This window comes from Amphimedon queenslandica, unplaced genomic scaffold (assembly GCF_000090795.2).
Source record: "Amphimedon queenslandica unplaced genomic scaffold, v1.1 AMPQUscaffold_12733, whole genome shotgun sequence".
In the NCBI taxonomy this organism is placed as follows: domain Eukaryota; kingdom Metazoa; phylum Porifera; class Demospongiae; order Haplosclerida; family Niphatidae; genus Amphimedon; species Amphimedon queenslandica.
The window spans coordinates 27040-36303 of NW_003547031.1; the positions used below are offsets into that span (position 1 = coordinate 27040).

General features: G+C 38.6%; 1 long non-coding RNA gene across 1 annotated transcript; it reads left to right on the top strand.

The window, feature by feature from the left end:
* LOC109586953 (uncharacterized) lies at positions 1–1065 on the top strand. The gene is made up of 3 exons (XR_002187318.1): positions 1–72; positions 144–429; positions 484–1065. It is a non-coding gene; the product is annotated as an uncharacterized LOC109586953 (long non-coding RNA).
* Positions 1066–9264: the final 8199 nt, after the last annotated feature.

The window sequence follows — 9264 nt, forward strand, 5'->3', positions numbered from 1 at the left end:
CAAAGTTGCTATATACACTCAATTCCTTACCTTAAGACCTTAACGGCTTCCTCAGGATTAACAATGTCAGATGTAAGCACATCCATTAATGTGGATTGACTCAATATTTTCTTTCTGTCTGTATCTATGTTTTATATTTGTAGTTAATCGTGCTCCTTTCATCTTCAATTTCTTCTCTAACGAGCTTAGCAATGAGACTCCTACCAGTTGCTTATTTAGCTTGCTGACCATAGTTGTAGCTGAATTGGCTAAGTGTGCTGCATACCTCTGGTAGAGGAACTTATTCAGTATAAAGACAATAGCAAACATCATTAGCATTAGTAGCTTTGTATATATTATTAAGACAGAGGACATTATCATTTCACAGCTGCAATGTAGATAATGCAAGACTGCAATGGGACAGTTAAAAATTTTTGCTACTTTGAACAGGTAAATCCACACTTTTTTTTACATAACTGTCAATTTTTTTATACCATATTGTAGCTTAGAAGATCTATTTAAAAGGGCAAAGTGAAACAAAGGAAATCTATTTTACAATACTCTGTTACAATTAGTTACAAATGATAAGTGTTGTAAACACACTAATATGTCAATGTAAAATGGCGGCGTCAAAGTCTTCTTTGTGACGAAAGTTCCACGGTTTAACTACATTTCTTTAGCCAACCTACAAAGTAGAAACAGGTGTCATATGATGTTACGTTTATCATTAAAAATGGACAAAAAATACAGCTCCCTTCGTATTGCTATGAATGGTCATTTATAAATATGTTGAAATATACTAATAATATCTTTTCCGTGTCCCAGCATTTCTGGACATGTTCCTGTCTGACATTTTTCACATCATTGATGACAAGATACAGACCGATTCATCTATCTTGATTAGAGCAAAGCGTTTAAAAGTGCTTCCCATGATAAATTGTTGGTTAAGCTCTATTTTATCAGGATCAATTGTGAGCCATGAGAATGGTTTAAGAGCTATTTTTCCTCCAGGACTCAGTGTGTATTCATCAATTGTGCCATTTTAATACTCTCCGGGTTACTTCAGGTGTCTCTCAAGGAAGTATCAGCAGGATTACATTATTATTATTATTAATGACAATGTAGTTATTTCTAGAACATTCCTTGTTTATCTTTATGCATATCTATATGCCATTGTGTATGTATCAATGACTATATGTATCCAGTTATCCCTAGAACGTTCTCTATCATATGTAACTAGAATGTTCCATTCTAGATTTATCTCGATCTTTTGTAATCTATATAGAAGCTGATTTTTTATTTAATAAGATTGAGTCTGCAATCATCTATGCAAATATCATTACATGGTGGCAGCGGTGTTTTGCTTGAGACATGGCTCAAATTCAGTTAACTCCTCCTGAACCTTTGAATTTCCAAAAGCCTGATGAGTGGCCAAAGTGGAAAGACAATTTGAACGCTTTTAAAATGCGCATAGTTATAATACAGCGGGTGCGGATAAACAAATTAGCATGTTGCTGTATTAGTTGGGAGACAAGTCAGACTCAGTACTCGCTTCTAACCCACACGATGACACTGAGGATGAGGAGACATATGACACTCATCTCAAAATTTTGACAGACTTTTTGGGGTGACAAAAGATGTGGTTTTTTAAAGAGCTCGTTTCAATAGACGAAACCAAGCACCAACAGTGTCAGCAGAAAGTACATGTGGCTCTGTACAAGTCAGCTGAGGATTACAATTATGCAGAAATGAAATCAGAAAAATTCATGATCACCTTTTAGTGGGAATCAAAAACATCAGTTTATGAGAAAGTCTTCAACTTGATTCAAAGTTAAACTTAAAAGAAAGCAAAGAAGGCTGTTAGACAACAAGAATCAGAAAAAAAGCAGCAGAAAGAACTGTCAAATGGGAAAACAGGAGTTGATGAGGTCGGAAAGGCAAAGTATCATCTACAAGGCTCATCAAAGAGGACAACTCAAAACTTTAAAGGCTCATCTGGTCACACAAAACAAGAAAAGATTCCCTTGAAACATAAGTGTACTCAATGTTGCAGAAGTTCACACAAGACTGGAGACCAATGTCCAGCAAAGGTTGTCAAATGTCATTGTTGTGGCAAAAGAGGTCATTACAGCTCACTGTGTTTTACTAAATTAACGCAAGAAATAACAGTTGGAAAGAAAGTTGATGATAAAAATAAGGATGCTGACATAGAATCAGTGTTCTTAGACGCAATTACTGAGCAGATCTCTTGGTCTCAACAATGGAGGGTAAAAATAGTACTAAATGAGTCCATGACGAGTTTGAAATTGATGAAGGGGCTGAGGTCACAGCAATCTCAGAGGTGGTGGTCTATTGTCAAATAGGATCACCAACTTTACATGCTCCATCAAAATCTTTAAATGGTCCAGCCAAACACTCATTGAAAGTTCTTGCACAATTCAAACGAATTTTTGGAGACGATTTTTGTAGTTAAAGGACTGCAAACAAGTCTTTTGGGACTTGCAGCAATCACTTAAATGGAGCTGGCGTGCAGAGTCAATCTGATATATGATCAAATTAATTGGATTAAGAAGTACCTTGAAGTAATTGAGGGATTAGGCACAATTGGAGAAAAATGTCATCCAGCTAAAGCCTATTGCCCAACCATGTGCAATCTACACACCATGACAGATACCCCTTCAGTATCGCAGTAAAGTTAAGAAGGAATTACAGAGAATGGAAGATCTGGGAGTAATTTCTCTGGTAGAGGAGCCTACAGCATGGCTTTCTGGAATGGTTGCCATACAAAAGAAGAATGGATCTATGCGCATTTGTATTGATCTTCAATGTTTGAATAAATGTATCCGTCATTAAGTTTACCCACTCCCTAAGGTAGACAATTTCTTAGCTCAGTTGGCATGGGTTACAATATATAGTAAATTAGATGCCAACTCTGGATTTTGGCAAATTCCTTTAGCTCCTGAGTCAAGACTTCTGACAACATTTTTGACACCAATTGGTAGATACTGCTTCAACAACCTCCCATTTCGAATTAAAAGTGCCCCAGATTTGTTCCATAAACAAATGACAAAAATTGTTGGAAGGGCTCGAAGGATGTTTATGTTTCATTGATGATGTGTTGATCTATTGAGAAAATCAAGAGGAACACAATAAGAAGTTATTGCATGTACTGGAACAACTTCGAGAAAAAAGAGTCACGTCAGAAATGTGATTCCTCAGAAATGTGAATTCTCAAGGAACTCTTCAACTTTCTGGGATTATGTTCTTGACCAAAAGGGAATTTACCCAGATCCTGATAAAAAGATGCCATTCAAAAAGTGCAACCACCCGAGATGCTGACATTCCTGGGGATGGTCAACTAGTTGGGTAAATTTTCTCCAAAGTTTGCAACTCTTTCTCAACCTCCCAGAGATCTAATAAAAAAGAGTAATTGTGGACTTGGGGCACATGAGAGAGAGCAGCATTTGCAGCAATCAAGGAAGAGATCACAAAAAGTACAGTTCTTAGCTTATATGATTTGAAAGGGGAGACAAAGATCACTGCAGATGCCTCATCTTATGGTCAAGGGGCAGTTCTCCTACAAAGACTAAACTCAACAGCTGAATAGAAACCAGTTGCTTTTGCTTCTCAATCCCTTACTGAGACAGAACGACAGATTAAAAAGGAGGCATTGTCCATCACATAGGCCTGTGAGAAGTTTTCAACATATGTTTTGGGCATCCATTTCTCATACATACTGATCACAAGCCTCTAATTCTATTATTGGGATCCAAGCAGGTCAACAGCTTACCTCTGAGAATTTGATTGCGATTAACAAGATTCCAGTATTCCACTGAACACACCAGGGAAAACTTTGTATATACAAGATACGCTGTCGCACCACTGAAGACAACTAGAAGACAAGAAGACGTGTGAACTGAAGAAATGATAGGAGCAGTTATAGCTAACTTACCTACAGGAGAAGACAAATTGGATGAGTACAGAAAGAAACAAGAAGAGTATGTCATCTGCTCTACCATAATGAAGTACTATGGAAGTCTAAGTTAGATCCTGCTTTAATACCATATTGGGAACATCAAGCAAGGTTTACAGTTGGAAAAGAGCTATTACTGTACAGCAACTGTATTGTTACCTACTAGTATGCAAAATCAAGTACTAGAAAAGATACACCAAGGCATTGAGAGGTGTCGATTAAGAGCTAAGCGGGAAGTATGGTGGCCTGGTTTGTCAAAGAAGATTGCAGATAGAGTAAGATGTGAAGAATGTTCCAAAGTTTTACTCGTAAGTTTGAACCTTTAATGCCAATAAAGTTACCAGAGTACCCATGGCAATTGGTAAGTCATGATCTCTTTTTTTTCAATGGGAGGTAATACCTCGTGGTTGTTGACTACTTTTCTCGCCATCCAGAAATAGCTCGACTCACAAATACTACATCTCAAGAAGTAATTGAAGCACTCAAAAAGGTAATTTTACGTCATCGGACACCAGAAAAATTACGCAGTGACATTGGGCCTCAGTTTGATTCTCAAGAGTTAGCTGATTTCTCCCAGTCGATTACATTCTTAGGCATATTACCAGAAGCCAACACTTTCCACAGAGCAATGGATTGGCTGAATGGACCATCAGACAGTCAAAATGATAGGGAAAACACAAGATACATTTATGGCTCTTCTCACTTATCGATCAATGCCATTATCATGGTGTCAGAATTATTAATGGTCAGAATTATGAATGGGACGTCACATCAGATCCAATCTTCCGAAGAATTGGTTCCTAATTGGGATTATCCGAAAAAAGTTCAAGAATGTAATGCTAATTACAAACTTTAACAAAAGGTTGATTTTGATCGACATCATAAAGCTCATCCATTGCCACCCATGGGTGATGACTCACCTGTTTCAGTTGATACTAGAGGCCAATGGGCACAAGGTCGAGTCCTATCATGAAATGAGAGTCATAGATCTAATGAAGTTCAGACTGAAACATTATCGGTATTATCTTAATCCTGCCCCTAATCAAACACCAGGCCAAGAACCTCAAGAGAAAAGCTATCAATTCACGACTAGATTCAGAACTGGATCTGCTGTTCGTCCACCTGATCGGCTAAGTTATTAGTTGACAGCCTGTCTCCAGAGGGGTAGTAGTATAAGTAGGAACAAAACCAGAAGCGGAAAGAAACAACGAAACATCAATTTTTTTATTAGAAATAGATAATTAATTTATCATTAACTATCATTGTTAAAGAAGCCACTCCCATTGGTAGGTTGATTTTTATTACAATGTCTATAATTCTCCTATAAATTTTTAGTCTAGTTACAGCAGCTGTGAAGATGCATAGAAAATACTTCGAGCAAGCTACATAAGCGTTACTATGTTCTGACACCATTTAAGTCTTATACTCATAATTAATTTTGTAGTGAATCTGCTGAAGAACAGGAATGTACAGTCCCAATTGAGACAAGAAATCCCATTTTTGAATATGGTAGCAACAATACTTTCATTTAATGAAACCTGTTTAGTAAATTAAGATAATGAAAACAATTTCGAATGAAAGTTCATAAGCAATGAGTACATGCAATCAGATTGTACACAATGAAACAAAGTTAAGGAATGGATTTCTCACTCAAAATTTAACATTCTCCTTTTCACTGGAAGTACTCATTAAGATATAGCTTGTAAATTGCTGTGAGATCAATATTTTTTACAAATATATCTGATCCAACAGAAGATGCATTTTGCCTTTTAATACACTGGACATTTGCATGGTAATAAACATTTTATAGTTTACTTTGACATATTGCGTTAGTATCATCCCAAAAAGGCCTTGTTTCTTCATGACAAGTAACTAAATTCATTGGTGGATCAGGTAGTGATCCATCAGCTTTACGTACAAAGTCACCACCACATCCACGACATTTTTTGATGCGATCGTTTAAGAGCTTAACATCATATGGCCTCTGATGCTGATGACTAAGTGGCCTATCTGGATCTAAATATGAAGTTGGTACAGGAGGGACATAGGGAAACCAATGTGGAGAAGACCAGGATGGTGATGTCCAGTTGCTGCTTTCATAACCATACATAAGTGAGGTCATACCAACAAAAGCAGAACTCTCACTACTACCTGTAGGAGATATAGGAAGGTCAAACATTAGAGGACTACATGCTGGAGGTTGGTTATATGAAAGAAGAACAACTGCATGACGGTCAAATCCAATTACTGTTGCTACCATACACAGGTGAATTCACCATGTTAAATGCTGATGAGGAAGATAATGGTGTTTCTACAGAGGTTTGAGACTCAGTTGCAGGACCTGAATTGGTGGTAGATGAATGCTCCTTCTGGTGGCAGGTAGGTCAACCTGTGAAGTAATAGAAACTCTATTTCTTGATGTAGTGCCTTTCCTAGTGTGCTTCCCAGAACTTTGGGAACCAGCAGCCTGCTTCTCTTTTCTCCTTGGCATGAGATTCCTAGATTCTTTTTGCAGTACTGCTACAAAGGCAGAAGGACAATCCAGCTTTACGGCAACAGCAACAGCATGAGAACAAATCCTGCTACTTCTCCAAACAGCACAGTTGGGGTCACAAAATATTTCTCTGCTTTTCCTTTTCTTACAAAGTATGGCCCTTCTGAAGAATTGCTAGCAACCATAAAAGCTTGCTTATGGCCTGGAGCTGGAACAATGCTACACTTAGTGTAAAGAAGAGCTGTGGCTTTCTTACACATTTGGGCAGTTGAATGAGACGACATATTTGGAAGTGAAATATAAAGTGATTGCACTGTTGTGTGTGATGATTCACATGATAAGACAGCATCAGTGCCTCCAGCAATAGGAAAACTCAGATACCTTCTTAAGATAACTCATCCTTTGTGAAGGCTGCACCTAATGCCAGCTTGTTTGATCCATACCATACTTTCTATATTCTGGTGCCAATATGTACTCTCCTGATCTATATACAGCTTTTCCTGCTTCTTTAAGCTCAATCTCCACTAACTTTTGAAGCTTTTCCACAAGCTGGGGCCAGCTGCTCTTTTTGAACTCCACACAGTTCTTAATGGTTCTGTTCACACTCTCATTTGCATTGTTTGTATACTTCCTAGGAGGTGAACCAAGCAGTGCTCTGGTTCGAATGGAGGCAAGCGTCAATTCCTTGATTGTAATAGAGTGACTACTAGTAAACCAACTATGAAAGCAATACCAAATCATTCCTTATTCGTCTCTCTCGTCACCCCTCCCCTCTGTTTACTTTATGTATTGATGGTCAACTCCTTGAAGTAAAGAACACCAGTCGTGACCTAGGTCTTCTACTAACTCACAACCTCTCTTGGTCAAACAACATTAGTACCACAGTAGCCAAGGCTTACAAGATGTTAAGTCTACTCCATTGTCCTAAGTCCACATCAACATCCATTCGTCGAAAGCTGTACATTACCTAAGTGAGACCTCAGTTAACATTCAGCTGCCAAATCTGGATGCCTCATCTATTGAAAAACATTAAACTTCTGGAAGCTCTCCAAAGACGAGCTACTAAGGGGATACTGAATGATTACACCTCTGACTAAAATTTTAGACTGCAATCTCTCCTCTTACTGCCCCTCATGATGACACTTGAATTTTAGTTCACAATATTACCTTTCTTCTTAAATCTCTGTCTCTTCCTTCTAAGGCGTTTGATGTACTTAATTTTGTTTCATTCCACTCCACTTATACTGGTTCATCTAGCTTTAGACTGAAGCACACTATGTCTAAAACTACCCCCTCTCGTCATTTTTACTTATCTCGTCTTCCTTGTCTCTAGAACTCTTTCTCATCTTTTCACCTTCTGTCAATCTGTCACTCCAAAGCTATGACATTGCTTGCTAAGAGCAAAGGTCTTTACTGAATATAATTTAGAATGAAATATCATCACAAGATAAAGATTAAGAGGGATAGAGAGAATAATGGAGAACTAACAGGACAAGAGACAATAGAACAAAAGGGAAATGTGTCTCTCATGCGCATAAGCACATGGCATCTACAACATTCCTCACCCCCAGAAAGGAGGTGAGCGATACAAAAATAAAAAAAATAAAAAAAATAAAAGAAGAAAAGAAGAGAAAAACAAAATTGAGAAATAGGAATAGGATAAAGTGAAAAATAGGCATATTTCATTGCAAAGTTTTCAGTAAGACAGAGGACAAAAAGCAAGAGCCATAATAATAATTAGAATAATAATGACAATAATGATAACAATTATTATCATTATCATTATAAATGAAGAAATGGAAGAACTGCAGTAGTATAATAATAATAATTATTATTATTATAATTATTATTATTATTAATAAAATGGTGACAGAAAGATACAAGAAGCAAACAAAAAACACCAAAAATAACAGCAACAAAAGGAAACAATTAAAACAAAAAATCCCTTAAAGGGAACAATCAATGTGGGATGCAAGAGAGGGCTGCCGAGCAACCCACATAGCAGCATTACCTCTCCAAAAAGAGACTGAGAGGCACTGGAAGAGATGGGAGCAGGTAACAGAAGGGTTGCAACCAATACGCTGGCCTAACCGACGACCGATGGAGCAGATTATAGAGACTGCTGGAAGGCTCCAACCTCCTAGGACTTCAACAGCCAGAGGGAAGAAATTGACACCAACCTGATGACAAGCGGCAGCATGCATTAACAGTTTACGTGCTTCAGCCACCCCTAGAGCTGAACCTTGAATAACAGCTGAATCAGCCACCGTGGCCGCCTGAAGAGAGGAGATGATTGTGACATCCAGGGCCGCTGGCCGACCACCATCCCGATGAGAGAGAAATACATCGGCTGGCCGGGCACAGGACCCTGGGATCAAGGAAGGCATCTCCTTCTGAGGAGCAAGGGCAGCTGATTGGGCAGCTGAGAAGAGGACATCACAAAGGGAATCATGATGGCGGATTAAGTCCCAGTTCCCACGACAACCCACTTGATGATCACATAAAGGGTCAAAAGGGGAAGAGCATACAGCACAGGGAGGGGAATTTCCAGAAGAGAAACCCAACCAGTACTTAACACACGACCGGAATTCCTGATCAAGAAAATGGAGACCAAGCTGACGAGAGGGAACCACTGAGAGCCAATCACCGGAATGAGGGATTGAAGAAGACAAGACCAGAGCTCGGGAGCGGACATCAGGGGCCTGAGATAGCAAGGTGGAAAAGGAAGCCTTGTCAATAGCAGCAGAAAGTGACCTCTGTGAAAAGGTGACATCTATATCCTGGTGGGTGGACCAATCAGGTCTAATAGCATGGTGAG